The 20,439-nt window shown below is 53.5% G+C and overlaps 1 long non-coding RNA gene across 1 annotated transcript; it reads left to right on the forward strand.

Annotated features, from left to right (window-relative positions):
- The first annotated feature begins 1,201 nt into the window (after positions 1–1,201).
- LOC130544473 (uncharacterized) lies at positions 1,202–16,704 on the forward strand. The gene is made up of 3 exons (XR_008960760.1): positions 1,202–1,342; positions 15,326–15,490; positions 16,551–16,704. It is a non-coding gene; the product is annotated as an uncharacterized LOC130544473 (long non-coding RNA).
- Positions 16,705–20,439: the final 3,735 nt, after the last annotated feature.

A 20,439-nucleotide genomic window follows, 5' to 3' on the forward strand; every position in this document is an offset into this window, starting at 1 on the left:
TTTGTGTTTGTCTGTATTGTGTAAGAAAGCAGTCTAATTTCATTCTTTTGTGCATAGCTGTCTAGTTTTCCCAACACCATTTGTTGTAGAGACTGTCCTTTTCCCTTTTGATATCGTTGCTTGCTTTGTGGAAGATTCATGGACCACATAATTGTGGGTTTCTGTCTGAACTTGTATCCTGTTCCTTTGGTCGCTGTGTCTATTTTTGTGCCGTACTCTCTTGTTAGGATGACTGCAGCTTTGTCGTATAACCTGAAATCTGAAATTGTGAGTCCTCCAGCTTTGTTTTTCTTTTCCACATTGCACTGGCTGTTCAGTATCTTTAGTGGTTCCATACAAATGTTTAGGATTGTTTATTCGAGGTCTTTTATTCTTTAATTTAAATTCAATTAGCCAACTTACAGTACATCATTAGTTTCAGATGTAGTCTTCAATAAATTACCAGTCGTGTGGAACACCCAGTGCTCATTGTATCGTGTGACCTCCTTAATGCCACTCACCCAGTTACCCCCCCCCCCCAACTTCTCCTCCAGCAATCATCAGTTTGTTGCGATAGTTAAGAGTCTATCATGGGTTTTCTCCCTCTGATGACTTCCCTTTCTATTTTCCCTCCCTATGGTCTTCTTCCCCGTTTCTGATATTCCACATAGGAGTGAAAGCATATGATCATTGTCTTTCTTTCATTGGCTTATTCCACTCAGCATAATACCCTCCAGCTCCACCCAGGTCGGTGTGATGGTAAGTATTCATCCTTTCTGATGGCTGAGTAATATTCCATTATATATATGATCCACATCTTCTTTATCCATTCATCTGTCCATGGTCATCTGCACTCTTTCCACAGCTTGTCTATTATGGATATTGCTGCTATGAACACTGGGGTGCATGTGTCCCGTCTTCACTACCTCTGTCTCTTTGGGGTAAATCCCCAGTAGTGCAATTGCTGGGACATAGGGTAGCTTTATTTATAACGTCTCGAGGAAACTCTGTACCATTTTCCAGAGTGGCTGTACCGGACTGCATTCGCACAGGGATGTAAGAGGGTTCCCGTTTCTCCACATCCTCTCCAACATGTATAGTTTCATGTCTTCTTATTTTTAGATATTCGGCCTCGTGTGATATGGCATCTATAGGGGTTTAGATTTGCATTTCCCTGAAGCCAAGTGATATGAAGCATTTATGCATGTATCTTTTGGTCACCAGTACATCGTCATCAGTGAAATGACTTCCCATTTTAATCCATCTCAAGACCTAAAGCTGGGTAAGGCACTGAAGCTGGATGATGCCATCGGTTGGAATTGTGGAGAATTTCAAAAGATCTCCATGGAGAGCAAGTTTAAAGGTCAGTGTGAAGCTACTAATTGGATCCGGGGAGATCTCTGAAAGTGGGGGTTCCCTGGGATGGGCTGAGGGGGGCCCTCCGATTTTCCTGCTATGAATCCTTTCTGCAGCCCCAAACGGACAGTTTCCTGCAGTGGGGCAGGCTGAGTCCTCTAGTCGTGCAGAGGTGAGCCCAATGCCTGGTACCTTGGAGGCAGGCAAACGGGGAGGGGACCCTCAGCAGAAGACCCAGGGTTAGGTTAGGCCTCAAGAGACAGCAGGTGCGAACTGCCCAGTGCTCAGAGAACTCCCAGGCCGACTGAGATGAGGGCACAAGGGCGGGTGAGTGTGAGCCTTGGGGTTTGATCCGGAAGGGCTCACAAAGGTCGGGGTTCACCAGCAGGGGCTCTGAGGGGGTGTCCCAGTTCTCTTGCCCTGAATGCTCTATTGTGCCCCAAAACGGTACAGTTTCCTGTGGGCTGCAGGCTGAGTCCTACGGTGGGGCTTGGGTGTCCCCAATCCCCCGGAGTTGGGCGCCAGGATCCTGGGGAGGGGCCCCTCTGTGGCCAAACTAGGGTAAGGGTTAGGGTCCAGGGGCCCGGCAGGGCCAATCTAGCAAGCTGTGCGGCGAGCTCCGTGGAGGGCTGAGATGAGGCCATGGGGGAGGGTGAGCATGGGCCTCAGGGTTGGGGCACGGGGGTTGCCAAAGGTGGGGACGGGCTCCGGGGGCCTCCCCAAGTTCTCGTGCCCTGTATGCTCTGTAGCGCCCCAAGGGGCACGGTTTCCTGTGGACTGGCAAGCTGAGTCCTGAGGCGGGGCACAGGTATCCCAATTCCCCGGGGCTGCGGTGTAAGGCTCCTGGGGAGGCCGCCAAACCCGCGGCTGACCTAGGGTTAGGGTTAGGCCCCAGGAGCCCCGCAGGCCCGATCTGCTGGCTGTATGGTGAGCTACACAGGCTGAGGTGAGGGTGTGGGGAGGGTGAGCGTGGGCCTCAGGGTTGGGGTGCGGGAGGCCGCCAAAGTTCGCTGGGGGCTCAGGGGGGCCCTCCTGGTTCTCCCGCCCTGAATGCTCTATGGCCTCCCAAGGGGCACGGTTTCCTGCAAGGTGGCAGACTGAGTCCTGCGGTGGGGCTCAGGTGTCCCGACTCCCCGCGGCTGCGGCTCCAGGCTCCTGGGGAGGGGCCCCTCCACAGATGAACTAGGGTTAGGGTTGGGGCCCAGGAACCCCGCAGGCCAGATCTGCCTGCTATGTGGCGAGCTCTGCCACGGGTTGAGGTGAGGGTACGGGGTGGGGTGAGCATGGGCATCAAGGTTGGGGCTTAGGGATCGCTGAAGTTCTCCGGGGGCTCTGGGGGCCCTCCCGGTTCTCCCACCCTGAATGCTCTACAGCCTCCCAAGGGGCACGGTTTCCTGCGGGGTCGCAGGCTTTGTCCTGCTGTGGGGCTCAGGTGTCCCCAGTCCCCGGGGCTGCGGCACCAGGCCCCGGGGGAGGGGCCCTCCCTAGCCGACCTAGGGTCAGGACTAGGCCCCAGGAACCGGGCAGGACTGATCTGCCAGCTCTGCGACGAGCTTGGTGGCAGGCTGAAGGGAAGGCGCGGGGCGGGATGAGCGTGGGCCTCAGAGTTGGGGTGTAGGGGGCCGCCGAGGATCGCTGGGGGCTCAGGGGGGCCCTACTAATTCTGCACGGGATGCTCTGCGGCGTCCCAAGGGGCATGGTTTCCTGAGGGGTGGCAGGCTGAGTCCCGTGGTGGGGCTCAGGTGTACCCAATCCCCGGGGTTAGGGTACAGATTAGGGTACGGGTTAGGGTTAGTGTACGGGTTACAGTTAGTGTTCGGGTGAGGGTAGGGGTTAGGGTTAGGGTAAGGTGAGGTTACGGGTTAGGGTTGGCTTTAGGGGTTACAGGTTAGGGGTTATGGGTTACGGTACGGATTAGGGTTTAGGGTACGGGTTAGGGTTTAGGGTTTGGGTTTAGTGTACGGGTTAGGGTTAGGGTACGGGTTAGGGTATGGGTTAGGGTTTGGGTACAGGTTAGGGTACGCGTTAGGGTACAGTTTAGGGACGGGTTAGGGTACGGTTTAGGGTGCAGGTTAGGATTAGGATATGGGTTAAGGTTAGGGTATGGGTTAGGGTTACGGTACGGGTTAGGTTACGGTTTAGGATTAGGGTTAGGGTACAGGTTAGGGTGAGGGTATGGATTAGGGTATGGGTTAGGGTTAGGGTTATCGTTAGGGTTACGTTTTGTGTTAGGGATAGGGTACGGGTTTGGGTTTGGGTGTGGTTTAGGGTATGGGTTAGGATACGGGTTAGGTTTAGGTTAGGGTTAGGGTTAGGGTACGGTTTAGGGAACGGGTTAGGTTTAGGGTACGGTTTAGGGTTAGGGTATGGGTTAGGGTACAGGTTAAGTTACTAGTTAGGGTTAGGGTTCGGGTTAGGGTATGGGTTAGGGTCCGGGTTAGGGTTAGGGTACGGGTTAGGGTAAGGGTTAAGGTACGGGATAGGCTGCAGGTTAGTGTTAAGGCAGGGTACTGGTTAGGGTTAGGGTTTAGGGTTAGGGTTAGTATATGGGTAGTGTTAGGCTACAGGTTAGCGTACGGGTTAGGGTTAGGGTACGGGTTAGGTTCAGGGTTTAGGGTTTAGGGTTAGGGTACGAATTAGGGGACGGTTTAGGGATAGTGTTAGGGTATGGGTTAGGGTTAGGGTACGGATTAGGGTACGTGTTAGGGTTAGGGTACAGGATAGGGTATGTGTTACGGTTAGAATACGGGTTAGGGTACAGGTTAGGGTACGGTTTAGGGTTAGGGTAAGGGTTAGGGTACGGGTTAGGGTTAGGGTACGGGTTATGGGTAGGTTTAGGGGAAGGTGTAGGGTTGAGGGTAGGGTTAGGTTTAGGGGTTAGGGTTAAGGTTAGGGTTTAGGGTTTAGGTTTAGAGTTAGGGTTAGGGTTAGACCCCAGGAGGCCAGCAGGCCTGATCTGCCAGCTCTGCGGTGAACGGTGGGAAGGGCTGAGGTGAGGGCGCTGGCGATGGGAGCGTGGGTCTCAGCGTTTTGGCGTGGGGGGGCTTCGAAGGTCATCGGTGGCTCGGAGGGCCCTGCCCGTTCTCCCACCCTGAATGAATGGCAGTACCCCTAGCGGCTCGGGTGTCAGCGGGGCAGCAGGGTGAGTTCGGTGCTGAGGCTCGGGGGTCCCCAATCCCCAGCGTTCAGCGCCAGTCCCCTTGAGAGGGGCCCCTCGGGGGCCAAACTAGGGTTAGGGATTGCCCCCAGGAGGATGACAGGCACGATCCGCCAGCTGTGCAGTGAGCGGAGGGGCGGGCCGAGGTGAGGGCGCTGGCGAGTGGGAGCATGGGCCAAAGCATTTTGACTCAGGGGCATTCAGAGTTTGCCAGCGTCTCGGAGGGCCCTGCCTGTTTCTCCGCCCTGAATGACTGGTGGCGCCCCTAGCGGCCCAGGTGGCAGCAGGGCGGCAGGGTGAGTCTGGTGCTGGGGCGCGGGGGTCGCCAATCCCCGGCTTTGTGGTGCAGGCCCTTTGGGAGGGGCCCCTCGGGGGCTGACCTAGGGTTAGGTTTAGCCCCCAGAAGGCCGGCAGGCCCTATCTGCCCACTGTGCGTCGAGCGGAGGGGCGGGCCCTGGTGAGGGCGCTGGTGAGCGGGAGCCTGGGCCCAAGCGTTTTGGCGTGGGGGCCCTTTGAAGGACGCTGGGGGCTCGGATCGCCCTGCACGGTCCTCCACCCTGAATGACCAGTGGCGCCACTGGCGGCCCGGGTGGTTGCGGGGCGGCAGGGTAAGTCCGGCACTGGGGCTTGGGGGTCGCAAATCCCCAGCGTTGTGGCGCCAGGCCCCTTGGAAGGGGCCACTTGGGGGCCGACCTAGGGTTAGGGTTAGCCCCCAGAAGGCCGGCAGGCCCGATCCGCTGCTGTGCGGCGAGCGGATGGGCGGGCCGAGGTGAGGGCGCTGGCGAGCGGGAGCGTGGGCCCCAGCGTTTTGGCACAGGCTGCTATCGAAAGTCACCGAGGGCTCAGAGGGCCCTGCCCATTCTCCCGCCCTGAACGATCAGCGGCACCCTAGGGGCCCGGGTGTCGGCGGGGCATAAGAGTGAGTCCAGCGTTGCGACTCGGTGGTCCCCAATCCCCGGCGTTGCGGCGCCAGGCCCCTTGGGAGGGACCCCTCGTGGGCCGATCGAGGGTTAGGGTTAGCCCCCAGGAGGCTGGCAGGCCCGATCCGCTGCTGTGCGGGGAGCGGAGGGGTGGGCCGAGGTGAGGGCGCTGGCGAGCAGGAGCGTGGGCCCCAGCGTTTTAGCGCGGCTGCTATCGAAGTTCACCGAGGGCTCGGAGGGCCCTGCCCATTTTCCCACCCTGAATGAACGACGGCAGCCCTAGCAGCCTGGGTGGCGGCGGGGCGGCAGGGTAATTCCGGTGCTGAGGCTTGGGGGTCCCCAATCCCCGGCGTTGTGGCGGCAGGCCCCTTCAGATGGGCCCCTCTGGGGCCAACGTAGGGTTAGAGTTACCCCCAGGATGCCGGTAGGCCGGATCCACCAACTCTGCAGTGAGCGGAGGGGCGGGCCGAGTTGAGGGCACTGGTGAGCGCGAGCTTGGGACCCAGCGTTTTGGTGCGGATGACCTTCGAAAGTCGCCAGAGTCTCGAGGGCCCTGCCTGTTTACCAACCCTGAATGACCGGCGACGCCCCAGCGGGCCCGGTGTGGGCTTGGAGGCAGGGTGATTCCCGCGCTGCAGCTCGGGGGTCCCCAATCCCCTGAGTTCGGTGCCAGGCCCCTTGGGAGGGGCCCCTCGGGGGCTGACCAAGGGTTAGAGTTAGTTCCCAGGAGGCCGTCAGGCCCAATACTCCGGCTAGGCCGCGAACGGAGGGGCGGGCCGAGGTTAAGGCGCTGGCGAGCGAAAGCGTGGGCCCTGGCGTTTTGGCACAACGGGCCTTTGAAGATCACCGGGGCCTCGGAGGGCCCTGCCTGTTCTCCCGCACTGAATGAAAGGCAGCACCCCTAGCGGCCTGAGTGGCGGCGGGGCTGCAGGGTGAGTCCGACGCTGGGGCTCGGTCGTCCCCAATCCCCGGCGTTGTGGCGCCAGGTCCCTTGGGAGGGACGCCTCGGGGGCCGACCTAGGGTTAGGGTTAGCCCCCAGGAGGTTGGCAGGCCTGATCTGCCGGCTGTGCAGCAAGCGGAGGGGCGGGCCAAGGTGAGGGCGCTAGCGAGAGGGAGTGTGGGCCCAAGCGTTTTGAAGTGGGAGGCCTTCAAACGTCGCTGGGGGCTCGAAGGGCCCTGCCCCTCCTCCCGCCCTGAATGACTGGAGGCGCCCCTAGCGGCCTGAGTGGCGGCGGGGCAGCAGGGTGAATCTGGCGCTGAGGCTCAGGGGTCCCCAATGCCCGGCGTTGCGTCTCCAGGCCCCTTGGGAGGGGCCCTTCCGGGGCCGACCTAAGGTAAAAGTTAGCCCCTGGAGCCTGGCAGGCACGATCTGCCATCTGTGGCGAGCGGAGGCGCGGTCGAAGATCAGGGAGCTGACGAGCGGGAGAGTGGGCCCCAGCGTTTTGGCGCTGGGGGCCTTCGAAGGTCACCGGGGCAGGGAGGGCCCTGCCTCTTCTCCCACCCTGAATGATCGGTGGTGCCCTAGCGGCCCGGTGTTGGCGGGGTGGAAGGGTGAGTCCAGCGTTGCGACTCGGGGGTCCCCAACCCCTGGCGTTCCGTGGCAGTCCCTTTGGGAGGGGCCCCTCGGGGGCCAACCTAGGGTTAGGGTTAGCCCCCAGGAGGCCGGCAGGCTCAATCCACCGGCTCTGCGGCGAATGGAGGGGTGAGCCAAGATGAGGTCGCTGGCGAGTGGGAGCGTGGGCCCCAACATTTTGGCTTGGGGGGCCTTCGAAGGTCACAGGGGGCTCGGAGGGCCCTGCCCGTTCTCCCGCCATGAAGGACCGGCGACGCCCCCAGCGCCCCGGGTGGCGGCGGGGTGGCAGGGTCAGTCCGGCGCTGGGGCTCGGGGGTCCCCAATCCCCAGCGTTGCAGCGCCAGGCCCTTTGGGAGGGGCCCCTTGGGGACTGTCCTAAGGTTAGGTTAGCCCCCAGGAGGCCGGCAGACCCGATCCGCCGGCTGTGCGGTGAGCGGAGGGATGGACCGTGGTAGGGCGCAGTCGAACCGTAGCGTGGTATCCAGTATTTTGGCGTGGGGGGCCTTCGTATTTCACCAGGGGCTCGGAGGGCCCTACCGGTTATCCCGCCCGGAATGACCGGCGGCGCCCCTAGCGGCCCGCGTGGCGGCGGGGCGGCAGGGTGAGCCCGGCGCTGCGGCTTGCGGGTCCCCAATCCCTGGCGTTGCGGCACCAGGCCTCTTGGGAGAGGCCACTCTGGGGCCCACCTAGGGTTAGGGTTATCCCTGAGGAGCCTGGCAGGCTGGATCAGCCGGCTGTGCAGCTGGGGGGGGGGGGCGGAGGTGAGGGCGCTGGAGAGCGGGAGCGTGGGCCTCAGCGTTTTGGTGCGGGGGACCTACGAACGTCGCCGGGGGCTCGGAGGGCCCTGCCCGTTCCCCCACCCTAAATGACCGGCGGCGCCCCAAGTGGCCTGGGTGGTGGCGGAGCGGCAGGTTGAGTACATTGCTGGGGCTCAGGGGTCCCCATCCCGGGCCTTGCGGGGCCACGCCCCTTGGGAGTGGACCCTCAGGGACTGACCTAGGGTATGTGTTAGCACCCAGGAAGCCAGCAGGCCCGATCTGCCGCTGTGCAGCGAGCGGAGGGGTGGGCTGAGGTGAGAGCGCTGGCGAGCGGGAGCATAGTACCCAGCGTTTTGGCATGGGGGGCCTTGGAAGGTCTCCAGGGCCTAGTTGGGCCTTACCCGTTCTCCTGCCCTGAATGACCGGTGGCGCCCCTAAGGGCCCAGGTGGCGGTGGGGCGGCATGGTGAGTCCAGCGCTGTGGCTCCGGAATCCCCAATCCCAGGCGTTGCGGCGCCAGGCCCCTAGGATGGGCCCCTCGGGGGGAAAACCTAGGGTTAGGGTTACCCTCCAGGAGGCGGCAGGCTCAATCCGCCGCCTGTGCGGCGAGTGGAGGGGTGGGCCGAGGTCAGGTCGCTGGAGAGCAGGAGCGTGGGCCCCAGCGTTTTGGCTGTGGGGGCCTTCGAAGGTCACTGGGGGCTCGGAGGGCCCTGCCCGTTCTCCTGACCTGAATGACTGACGGCGCCCCTAGCGGCCCGGGTGGCAGCGGGGCAGCAGGGTGAGTCCGGCGTTATGGTTCGGGGATCCCCAATCCCCAGCGTTGCGGCGCCAGGCCCCTTGGAGGGAACCCTCTGGGGCCGACCTAGGGTTAGAGTTAGCCCCCAGGAGGCCAGAAGTCCCGATCCGCCGGCTGTGCGGTGAGCGGAGAGGCGGGCCGAGTTGAGGGCGCTGTCGAGCGTGAGCATCGGCCCCGGCGTTTTGGCGCGGATGGCATTCGAAAGACGCCGGAGTCTTGAGGGCCCTGCCGGATCTCCCACCGTGAATGACCGGCGACGCCCCAGCAGGCCCGGTGTCGGCTTGGCGGCAGGGTGAGTCCGGCGCTGCAGCTCAGGGGTCCCCAATCCCCTGCGTTTGGCGCCAAGCCACTTGGGAAGGGCCCCTTGGGGGCCGACCTAGGGTCAGGCTTAGCCCCCAGGAGGCCGGCAGGCCCAATCCCTCTGCTGTTCCACGAGCGGAGGGGCAAGCCGATGTGAGGGCGCTGGCGAGGGAAGCATAGGCCCAAGCATTTGGCAGGGGGGGCCTTAGAAGGTCGCCGGGCCTCGGAGGGCCCTGCCAGTTCTCCCGCCATGAATGATCAGCGCCCCTAGAGGCCCGGGTGACGGCGGGGCGGCAAGATGAGTCCGGCGCTGGGGCTCGGGGGTCCCCAATCCCCAGCGTTGCAGCGCCAGGCTCCTTGGGATGGGTCCCTCTGGGGCTGGCCTAGGGTTAGGGTTAGCCTCCAGGAGGCCAGCAGGCCCGATCCGCGGCTGTGCGGCTCCCGGAGTGTTGGGCTGAGGTGAGGGCGCTGGGGAGCCTGAGCAATAGCCCAAGCTTGTTTGTGCGGGTGCCTTCGAAGGTCGGGGGCGGCTCGGAGGGCCCTGCCCTTTCTCCCGCCCTGAATGACCGGCGGCGCCCCTAGTGGCTTGGGTGGCGGAGGGGCAGCAGGGTGAGTCCCGCGCTGGGGCTCTGGGGTCCCCAATCCCTGGCATTGTGGTGCCAGGCCCCTTGGGAGGGGCCTCTCGGGGGCCAACCTAGGGTCAGGGTTAGCCCCCAGGAGGCTGGCAGGCCCGAACCGCCGGCTGTGCGCCAAGTGGAGCACAGGCCCAGGTGAACGTGCTGGCAAACCGGAGCGTGGGCCCCAGCGTTTTGGTGCCGGGGGCCTTTGAAAGTCGCCGTGGGCATGGTGAGCATTGCCCGTTCTCCCGCCCTGAATGAACGGCGGTACCCCTAGCGGCTCGTGTGCCAGCGGTGCGGCAGGGTGAGTCTGGTGCTGTGGCTCGGGGGTCCCCAATCCCTGGCGTTGTGGCAGCAGGCCCCTTTGGAGGGGCCCCTCTCTTGGGCCGACCTAGGGTTAGAGTTAGCCCCCAGGAGGCTGGCAGGCCCGATCCGCCAGCTGTGCGGAGAGCGCAGAGCGGAGGGGCGGGCCGAGGTGAGGGTGCTGGCAAGCTCCAGCGTGGGCCCCAGTGTTTTGGCGCAGATGGCCTTCAAAATTCACTGGAGTCTTGAGGGCTCTGCCCGTTCTCCCACCCTGAATGACCAGCGACGCACCAGCGGGCCCGATGTCGGTGGGGAGGCAGGGTGAGTCGTAGACATGAGTTGAAAGATGGCTTTGATACAATTTTTTTTTAAGTTTTTTTTTAATATTATGTTAGTCACCATACAGTACATCCCGGGTTTCCAATGTAAAGTTCGATGATTCATTAGTTGCGTATGACACCCAAGGCACCATGCAATACGTGCCCTCCTTACTACCCATCACCAGTCTATCCCAATCCCCCACCGCAATCCTCTCTGAAGCCCTCAGTTTGTTTCTCAGAGTCCATGGTCTCTCATGCTTCATTCCCCCTTCTGATTACCCCCCTTTCTTTATCCCTTTCTTCCCCTACCGATCTTCCGAGGTCGTATGTTCCATAGATGAGAGAAATCATATGATAATTGTCTTTCTCTGCTTGACTTATTTCACTTAGGGTTATCTCCTCCAGTGCCGTCCATGTTGCAGCAAATGTTGAGAACTCTTTCTTTCTGTTACCTGAGTAATATGCCATTGTATATATGGACCACAACTTCTTACTCCAGTCATCTCTTGAAGGGCATGTCGGTTCCTTCCACGATTTAGCTATTGTGGACATTGCTGCTATGAACATTGGGGTGCATATGGCCCTTCTCTTCACCACGTCTGTATCTTTGAGGTAAATACCCAGTAGTGCAATGGCTGGATCATAGGGTAGCTCACTTTTTAACTTTTTAAGGGACCTCCACACTGTTTTCCAGAGTGGCTATACCAACTTGCATTCCCACCAACAGAGTGGGAGGGATCCCCTTTCTCCACATCCTCTCCAACAATTGTTGTTTCTTGCCTTGTCAATTTTTGCCATTCTAACTGGCATAAGGTATTATCTCAGTGTGGTTTTGATTTGAATTTCCCTGATGGCTAATGATTTTGAACATTTTTTCATGTGTCTGTTAGCCATTTGTACATCTTCATTGGAAAAGTGTCTGTTCACATCTTCTGCCCATATTATAATTTGCTTATTTTTTCTTGTGTATTGAGTTTGAGGAGTTCTTTGTAGATCTTGAATACCAGTCTTTTATCTATAATGTCATTTACAAATAAATTCTCCCATTCCGTGGGCTGGTGCTTAGTTTTTTTTACTGTTTCCTTGGCAGTGCAGAAGCTTTTTGTCTTGATGAAGCCCCACAAATTCGTTTTATCTTCTGTCTCTCTTGCCTTTGGATATGTGTCATGAAAAAGTTTACTTGGGCTGATGTCGTGGAGGTTGCTGCCTATGTTCTCCTCTAGGATTTTGATGGATTCCTGTCTCACTTCGAGGTCTTTCATCCATTTGGAGTTTATTTTTGTGTATGGTGTGAGTGAGTGGTCATGTTTCATTCTTTTGCATGTAGCTGTCCAATTTTCCCAGCGCCATTTATTGAAGAGACTGTCTTTTTCCCACCGGATGTTTTTTTCCTGCTTTATCAAAGATTAGTTGCCCAAAGAGCTGAAGGTCCATTTCTGGGTTCTCTATTCTGTTCCATTGGTCTATGTGTCTGTTCTTGTACATGCTGTCTTTGTGATCACAGCTTTGTAGTACAGCTCGAAATCCGGCATTATGATGCCCTCAGCTTTGTTTTTCCTTATCAACAGTTCCTTGGAGATTTGGGGCCTTTTCTGGTTCCATACAAATTTAAGGACTATTTGTTCCAGTTCTTTGAAAAATGTCATCGGTATTTTGATCAGGATAGCATTGAATGTGTAGATTGCTCTGGATAGCATGGACATTTTAACTATGTTAGTTCTTCTGATCCATGAGCATGGAATATTATTCCATCTTTTCTTGTCTTCCTCAATGTCTTTCAAGAGTGATTTGTAGTTTTAGAATACAGATCCTTTAAGTCTCGGTTAACTTAATGCAAAGGTAACATATGGTTTTTGGTGCTCTTGCAAATGGGATGGATTCCCTAATTTCTCTTTCTTCAGTCGCATTATTTGTTTATAGAAATGCAACTGATTTCTGAGCATTGATTTTGTATCCTGCCACATTGTTCTTTCTTAAAGACTGGTTAATGGCCCTTTCCTTATGCTTTTATTCCCACTCGGAAACATGCATCCATCATCGTGACAGACGTTAGGATTCGGAGGACCCTTTCCATACCCTCTTCTTACTGAGAGTTACGTCTATGGCAGTTTAATTAATGTTCAACACACATACTGGGAAACACTGGTGCCTTCACTAATCGATGTTGCTGTCTCTGCACAAACTTGGTTCGCTGAATTAAATAATGGCACTTTCTTTTCCTTTTCACAAAACCTTTTCAAACGGCTTTCCTCCTCATGACAGATGTGAGTTGAGAGATGCTTTCTGTGTAGTGTTCTTAAGTAGTTAAACAAAGGGCATTATCTTGATGCTTGCAGACCCCATTTTGCACAATGCTCCCAATCCATGACACCAGATGTGAGGTGCAAGATGCTTTTATATAGAGTGTTCTCTCCTAGCGTAAAGCAGGTGACACCTTACTTATGCATTCATGGACACTTTTGAAAAACTTGCCACCTTCCTAAGAGAAGATTTGACTTGGACAATGGTGTCTATTCGGTGTTCTGACTGAGATTTGTGAAAATTGCCCTTAAGGTTCATCACACTTTTTGGAAAACTTGGGTGTGTTCATTGGTCCTGATGTTGGTTTGATGTTGCCTTCTATCAACACTGAGTTGGTTCTCACAACTACTTAGATAGGACCTCTCCTTCTGCTTTCACTTGCACTTCTGCAAGTACTTCTTCATTACAGAAGATGTGAATTGGAAGATCTTTTCCCAAGGGTGTCCTTACCTGAGCATACAGCATGTTCCTTACGTTTTCATACACACTTTTGGAACATACATCCATCCTCATGAACGTAGATATGATTTGGAATGTTGTCTCTAGATGGTGCTCTTTCACATCTATGGCAGTTCCCTTAAGGTTCAACACATGTAATGGGAAACCCTGCTCTCTTCACTGATCAATGTTGCCGTCTCTCTACCCAAACTTGGTTCTCTGAACTGACTGATGGCACTTTCTTTTCGTTTTCACACAACCTTTTCTAATGGCTTTCCTCCTTTTCTTTGGAAATTTTGTTTGGAAATTTTAATATGCCTTTCTTAATATTTGATAGAGCAGACAAAACTCGGTCACAAATGTGACCTAATTGACGTCTATGGAACATTCGATAATAAGTGCAGAATACATTATTTTCCAGCGGTCATAGACTATTTACCCAAACAGATGATATGTTGGACCATGAATCATGTCTACATTTTAAAATACTGAAAATAACTAGATTCTATTCTTAGGCCTCCAAGGAATAGAGCCCTAGTCCTCATCAAAAGAAGACCAGGCAGTCCCTCTATGTTTAAAAATTCAATGTAACTTTGCTGCATATCTTAAGGGTCAGAGAGGGGATCGCAGTGGATATTTGCCACCTTTTCTACATCAGGGCTCACACACAATGGCCCTTTGTCTCTGAAGAACACTGACTATCCTAACGTAGACAGGAGTTAAGCCTCCTATCAGAGTTCTGCATGTGCCAGCCACACCTGACAGCCTTGGCCTGGGCCCACCACCACCTCCCTCCAGCTTTCCTTCTTGGTGGCATTGAGTTAAGGGAGTCAACATAGCCATATGGAGATGGGAGCTCCCCTCTCCTAGTGATGATGGTGCTATTGTCCCCACCAGTCTATCAACATGATTTCTGAGAGAATTACGACACAATAGCAGCTTCTTGACCTTCCTTAAGGTTTAAAAATCATCTTGTGAGTCATCTTTTCAAAAAACGGTTTCACCATGTGTTCTTTTCTCTGGAAAAGAAATAGACCCAATGGTAATTATGGCTCCTGAGCACCTGCTCTTGGGAGATTGCATAGTGGCTCTGTTTAGCATTCTCCCTCTTAAACTTCTCAACTAGGGTGTATATAGAATGAGTCCCATTTCCTAGATGGATAGACAAGGGCTCAGAGATTATATGAATTACAGAGGATTTTAGTGTCAGAAACCTAAGTGGGATCTCCAAACTGACTCCAAAACCCTTGTTCTTCCATACAGGGTACCATTTCGCTCTTACCTCTGGTCTTGTTGATCTGGAAACCTAGGAAGTATTAGGATTTTCTTGTTGTGTGGCCAAATGGAACGAATTCGGCTGCCTTTTCACCTCTGCCCATCATGACCATGAAGATAATTATCTCAGTGGAGGACCTTTGAGTAAGAGACTTAAAGATCCCTTAGAATAGAGATACTATACTATTTTTCTGATATTAAAGTGCCTGAAAGAACTATCCTTTTTTAATTGATGGAAGCTCTTGGTGGAAAGGTTGGAAAGACTATTTGAAAACACTCAGCCTCTTCTACAGAGTGAGACAATGCCTCTAAAGATTGCTAAAATATTCCCTTACCTCTGATTATTTACTTCCCAACTATCGCAGTGTTTCTATGTTAGGATTACGATTTCCATGAGGCAAAAGTTGCGGAGAAAGAACTTAGTGTATCCAGGGGCACTTTCGTATTGTGACAGTGAGCTATTCTGTTGTATTCTGTAGTCCAAGGGAATGGTGCCAGACATCTCTAAGATGTCTAAAATTCTGACTGTAAATGATCTCTATGCTTCAGAGATTTGGGCAGGACAAGGGAGGAGTCCAGAGACCGTAAACGCCTCTGTTACCTGTGTTGACCATGGAGCAGGTAACCTTCTGTAGGGGTCCTTTTGATGTCTCTGAGCTATGGGGAAGGTGCTTTCATCTCAAGCTCCTCCATTTGGTAGTGGTGATAAGGATAAGAGTAATTTTTATCTCATACCATCTGTGGGCCCTGATCTTGACCTCCTAGGGAAACCCTCCTTTATCATTTCACCCAGCTCAAAATGACCGGGCAAACCCTCAAAGCATGGGCCCTATTTCTGCCCCCAGCACATATTGTCCATCTGTTTCAAAAAGAAAAAAGAGAACAAAAAAATGCCCTTGCCAACATCAAGGTGAGAACACAAAAGAACCTCTCTGTCCCCCGTAAGATTAAAGTCATACCGACTTGTACATACTGAAAAGATAAGAAAAGTCTGTCACTTTCTGGAATCTTCTGCCTCATCGTGATGGGTAACTTTACCTAACACAAAACAGAACAAATATATAACCCTGCCCTAAATGTTCCTTCCCTGGAGCACTCCCTTCTTTGTGAAGACTGTGTCTCCCAGGCATCTGACCTGACTTGGGTTTGAATAAAACTCTCATTTCTCTCTAAAATGTTTTAAAATGTTCCTTCCTTTAGTGTTGACAATAACACTATGTTTTCTTTTCAAGTGAAAAATAAATGTTCCTGGTTCACAACCGTGACAGCACAGAAGGCCGGCTGTTCCTCCTGGCCCCTACCCTGCAGAACCAAGCATGTGTATATAGATTCCAGCACAAATGGGCTCATCCTAGAAGGATGCTTTGAAGGTCTGAGAAGCACTATCCACTCCATGGGTGAGACAAGAAGGCAAAGCTATTCCCGCTTGGAGCATTCCTTTTGGGGCTTAAAATTGCCTTGGACATGCATGAAAGCATTGCCATTTCCTAAAGCCCAAAGCTGGAACAGTCTGAGAGCAGCTGACCTAGCCAGAATCCAGGCACACACCTGTAGGAAGGGTTGGTGCAGAAGGGAAGGGGCAGGGCTCTGAGGGTGTTCTGCAGCTAGAGGGGTCCGCGGAAGGGGCAGTGTGTGTGTGTGTGTGTGTGTGTGTGTGTGCGCGCGCGCGCGCTTGGGGCCCTGCCCGTGATCACAGTCATGCCTGCGCTGGGCATTGAGCCAAGGAGGCAGGTCTTGGACCCCTTGCACTCCCAGAGTTGTGAGTCATGGGGCCGGTTGCCCCGCATTCAAGGGGATGGAAACCGCACACTCCCAAACCAATCACCCCATGGGGGTGGAGCTACGTCTCTGTGGGCAAACCCAGAGCAGACCTAAGATGCAGACTGGGAACCAGGGAAGGGGAGCTCTGAGAGATTCAAAGTGTGGAGTTCCTGGCTGAGTGAATGCATGCTGTGTGCCTGTGTGGGGCATGGTCTGGGAGTAGGGGCACCCCAGGTGAGAGGTGGGGTTCTGGAAGGGCATGTGGAGGGAGTTCATTTGGAGATTCAGTTGAGTTTTCTTTTTCCCTTGATAGTCTCTTCTGCCTACTCTCTGTCAACTGGCCTTACATAGCAAACCCATGGACTCCAGGGCACCTGCTCAGCAGAGCTTTTGTGGTATTGGTCACAGACATTCCAGGGTTTCACTTGTTCCCCAGCAAGAGCGAGAGTAAGGACCGCACGGTCCCCAACTTCAGTGCGGTGCCCCTGTCCCCTGACACAGTGCAGGTAATGGACCTTGAGCAGTTCCCCAAGTTCAGCAGTGTGTTCCCTGTTCCTTCAGGCACATGTGTGGCACTAGGAAACCCCAGAGCCGTTACCCAACTTCAGCATTGTGCTGCCTGTTCCCTGGGAATGGTGGCAATGGGCTGGAAGATAATTACTACTAAAAGACAAGTCTGTGTTTCCCTTCTCCCAGAAACTGCAGCAGGCATGCTGGCTTTAGGTCCGAGGAGCCGCCTTCTCCCCACCTGACAACACTTCTCTTCTCTGGCTCCGTGAGACCCGAGGTTTTGAACATCTGCATCTGAGTCAGTGAGGCAGCTTGACACAGGACACCAGCATTCAGAGAAAGCGGCAGTTCCATTTGGAGAAATGTCATATCCACGTCAGGACTGGAGGTAACACCTCTCATTAAGCCACTATCTCCTGGGCTTTTCTCTTTTCTCTAGTTGAGCCATGAAGTAAAACTTTAGTAATAGTGTCAGTGTTCTGAATTTGGTGAAGGAGGTACTTAGTTTCTGAACTTAGAGCACTTTGCAGGGGATCCCATTTTCTCTGTTCATTGACTGCTTATGAATGTATTTTGAACAGCTGTTTCCTAGAAACACTCTTTCATTAGAAAGGGAAGGTTAGATTTACTCTTTGTGTATTTTTAAGATATACATCTAACAGTGTTTATTCAGTTGGGCCTACGATATGGGTGAGTGGCCACCATTTAGGGTTAGATGGCTTTTTGTCGTCAGATACAGATATGGATGATGTCTTGTCATTTGTCAAAGGTGATGTTTCATCACTGATTAGTCTTTTCATCCCAAGAATTACAATGAGGGTCGAGGGAAAATTCAAAATTATTTAAAGCAGCCTTTTCCTGTTTAAAAGTTAAGCTTGACTATCTAGCTTTACTAGATGTATCAACTCAATATTTTGAGGTGCCATATTCTCTCTGTCATTTCTTTGGTGGTGCAGTCAGAAGGAGAGTCTTTGGGAATTCTTTTGGATAGAGTCATGTTGGTGGCTTCAAGGGGCCTGGTGACGGGAGCCCTGGGCTGAGTTCTGGAACTACTTGCTTGACGCCGGTGAGTCAGGTTATCCCACAGAGTTTCTGTTTCCTCCTTATGAGATTGCTGGAAGGTGAAATAAGTCAAGCAGAGAAAGGCAATTTTGATACGGATTCACTCATTCATGGAACAGGAGAAATAGCAGGGAGCTCAGTAGGAGAAGGAAGGGAAGAATGAAGGGTGGGGTAAACAGAAGGGGGAATGAACCACGACAGACTATGGACTCTGGGAAACAAACTGAGGGCTTCAGAGGGGTTTGGTGGGGGATTGGGATAGGCCGGTGATGGGTATTAAGGAGGGCACGTATTGCATGGAGCCCTGGGTGTTGTACGCAAACAATGAATCATGGAACACTACATCAAAAACTAAGGATGTAGTGTATGGTGACTAACATAACATAATAAAAAAAAATTTAAAAAAGAAAATAAAGAAATTGATGGGAGGTCATATCTGTGGAAAGTCTTTTTACACAGAAACTGTTCTGCCTATTGAAGAGCAACTAAAAACGAGGTGATTTGGGCTCTATTATTCTGTAAATAATAATTTTAAAACTCCCTGTCCTAGGGATATGGTATTTTATTGCATAAGGAGGCCTGAGAAGGCTGCAATGAAAGATTGAGATCTCAGAACACGTTCATGTTCCATGCATACATCACTTAACAGTTTGCACAGGTAGGAAGGTAAGTGGAGATAAATATGAAAGAAAGGGAAAGAAGGTGTGAACCATTCATTAGGTAGCCTTCTCCCTTTCTCAGGAAAGCCTTGGGCCAGTGTAATTGTGGAAGAAGAGGGGGAATCCTGGAGCTTTGCAGCAGATGGGGGTTCCAGGTCTGGGTAGAGGTGACGGGTCCCAGAGGAGAGCTGAGTGCATTCTGCAGCAGGGTATGGGCAGGGCGCGCTCCTGGGGTGGCTGTGGTCTCCCATGTGAACGTTGTGACAGGTGAGGGCTGTGAGCTGGTTCCTGGCTGAGGACAGTTGAGGCACAGGTGGAGAGCTGGCCGAGTCCCTTCTTCAGGGCCACCAGCCTCAGCCAGCACACACAGAATCATCGTTTGTCCCTGTCACTCCAATTCAGGCAGTCAGAGTTGCCAGGCCGAGATGTTTGCTGGAGCTTCTTTCCTTGCATGTGTGTGAAGTTTCAAACCTGAAGTGGTGGACATGATGGGTCCTCAGAAAATCCGTAACTCTTTTATTTCCTGCTCTTATATCGACCAGTGAAGTGAATCGGACCGGCTAGTAGAAGGGGCTATCTGTGCGTTTTTATTTCCCAGTTTAATTAAAGAATGGGAAAACAGTCTTGTGAAATATTAAAAGAATCCTTTGTTGGTGTTCATGTCCCCCCCCCCCCCCGGGGTGGGGGTGCTTACCTGGAGACCCATCCAGGGCTCTGGAAGCTTGACCCGGTGAGTCACTTGCGACTTGAGCTGGGGAATTAATGAAGAAAACAGAATGAATGCTGGAGTTTGCCTGTATCATTTGGACTCAGACACGTCCATGTAGCATCGGAACTCTTCACCCATGAGGCGTGTTGGGATCCCTGAGGTTGTGGGCTTTGCTTTATGGGCTGAGGTTTTGTCTTCATCCTTATCTGGACAAGAGCCATGCCATCGGGCAATGGAGATCCAAATCCTTAGGTGACCATATCATCATCATCATTATCATGATTATTAATTATTATTATTATTTTAAGAAGCAAGAGAGACATTGACTTTGAAATAAAATTATCAAAAGAAAGAACACAAGGTCAAATATATACGTGATGATTGAACTTGTGGTATCTCTCATTGGTGTGGGTCTTGTAGGGCTGCCCGAATGAGAAAGACCAAGGAATTCTATGTGGATAAAAGTGTGCTGTACACAGGGAGTGTTTTATTCCATCATTTGACCTCTCTCTCTGAAGGGAAAATAGAGTGGTGACTGGAGCTTGGTTCTGATTGGAAGGCCTGGGAGGTCAGTGAATCGAAAGAGCAGTATTCATGCTTACATGGTTCTCAGTGCCCAGTGAGCGAAGTTTGGACGCTTGGACTCGGAAGCATTGGTGTTCAGGGAGGATGTTGTCCGAGTTTGCAGCACATCGAGACACTTGGCTGGTCTGCCTAATTGGGCCAGTTTCTGCCTTTCTAAGGGCAGCTTGAAAGTGGCTTGTAAACCTAGGACATTTGTGGAGTGTTCTGCATGGGACAACTGTGTGGGCCAGTGTAGACACAACCCAGGGAATTCCAGAGCTAATGATGAGCACGTTTGTGAGGCTGGAGTTTGCTTCTCTGTGAGAAGGATTGAGCTGGAGTGGAAAGAAGTCTCTGGGTCTTAGGACTCACTGAGCGGATCCAAGCCTGGCAGGGTGCTGAGATCAGATGTCTGTTTCCCAGGATTTTGGCCAGAGGGATATTTGGGCTCTGGGCAGCATCTCTGCTCAGGTTTCTTGGATGAGCACCTCAGGGAAGAGGAGTGAATGTGTGTGCTCACCTGTCATCGAGGAAGGTTTCTGGTTTCAGGTTTCGTGTACAGGTGAATTCCTCATATGGCTCCCTTACCTGATGGTGTTCAGGGTGCAGGAGGTGGATGGACCCCCTCGTCCCGGGCATCCTGGCTGTGTAAGAGTCCTGGGGCACCTTTTCCCCTGGACTTTGGACCAGGAAATTGGGAGCAGTAGGTGATGAAGCCATCAGTTGATGCCTCAGTTTCTTCCCTGCCAAGATGAACTGGAGATTAAAATAAGTGCTATGGAAATATAAAGGAGGAGACAGGACTGGGGGTGCTGAAGGGAAGGTGGGGATGGTGTTTGGTATTCACATAGGGGTCAGGTGGTACTTCACTAGGAGGGTGATGCTTGAGTCAAGATCTAGGGAAGGTCAGTGATATCACATGAAGAGCATTCTAAACAGAATGGAAAGCATGTGCAAAGGCCCCAGGGAAGGAGCATACCAGGTGCATCCATGAGCTACAAGATGGCCCTGTGACCACAGGCGACAGCTTAGGACTTGCATCATCAAGGTGACAGAGTGACAGAAAGCCATAGCAGGGCTG

The sequence above is a fragment of the Ursus arctos genome, unplaced genomic scaffold (genome assembly GCF_023065955.2).
Source record: "Ursus arctos isolate Adak ecotype North America unplaced genomic scaffold, UrsArc2.0 scaffold_21, whole genome shotgun sequence".
Taxonomy (NCBI): Eukaryota; Metazoa; Chordata; class Mammalia; order Carnivora; family Ursidae; genus Ursus; species Ursus arctos.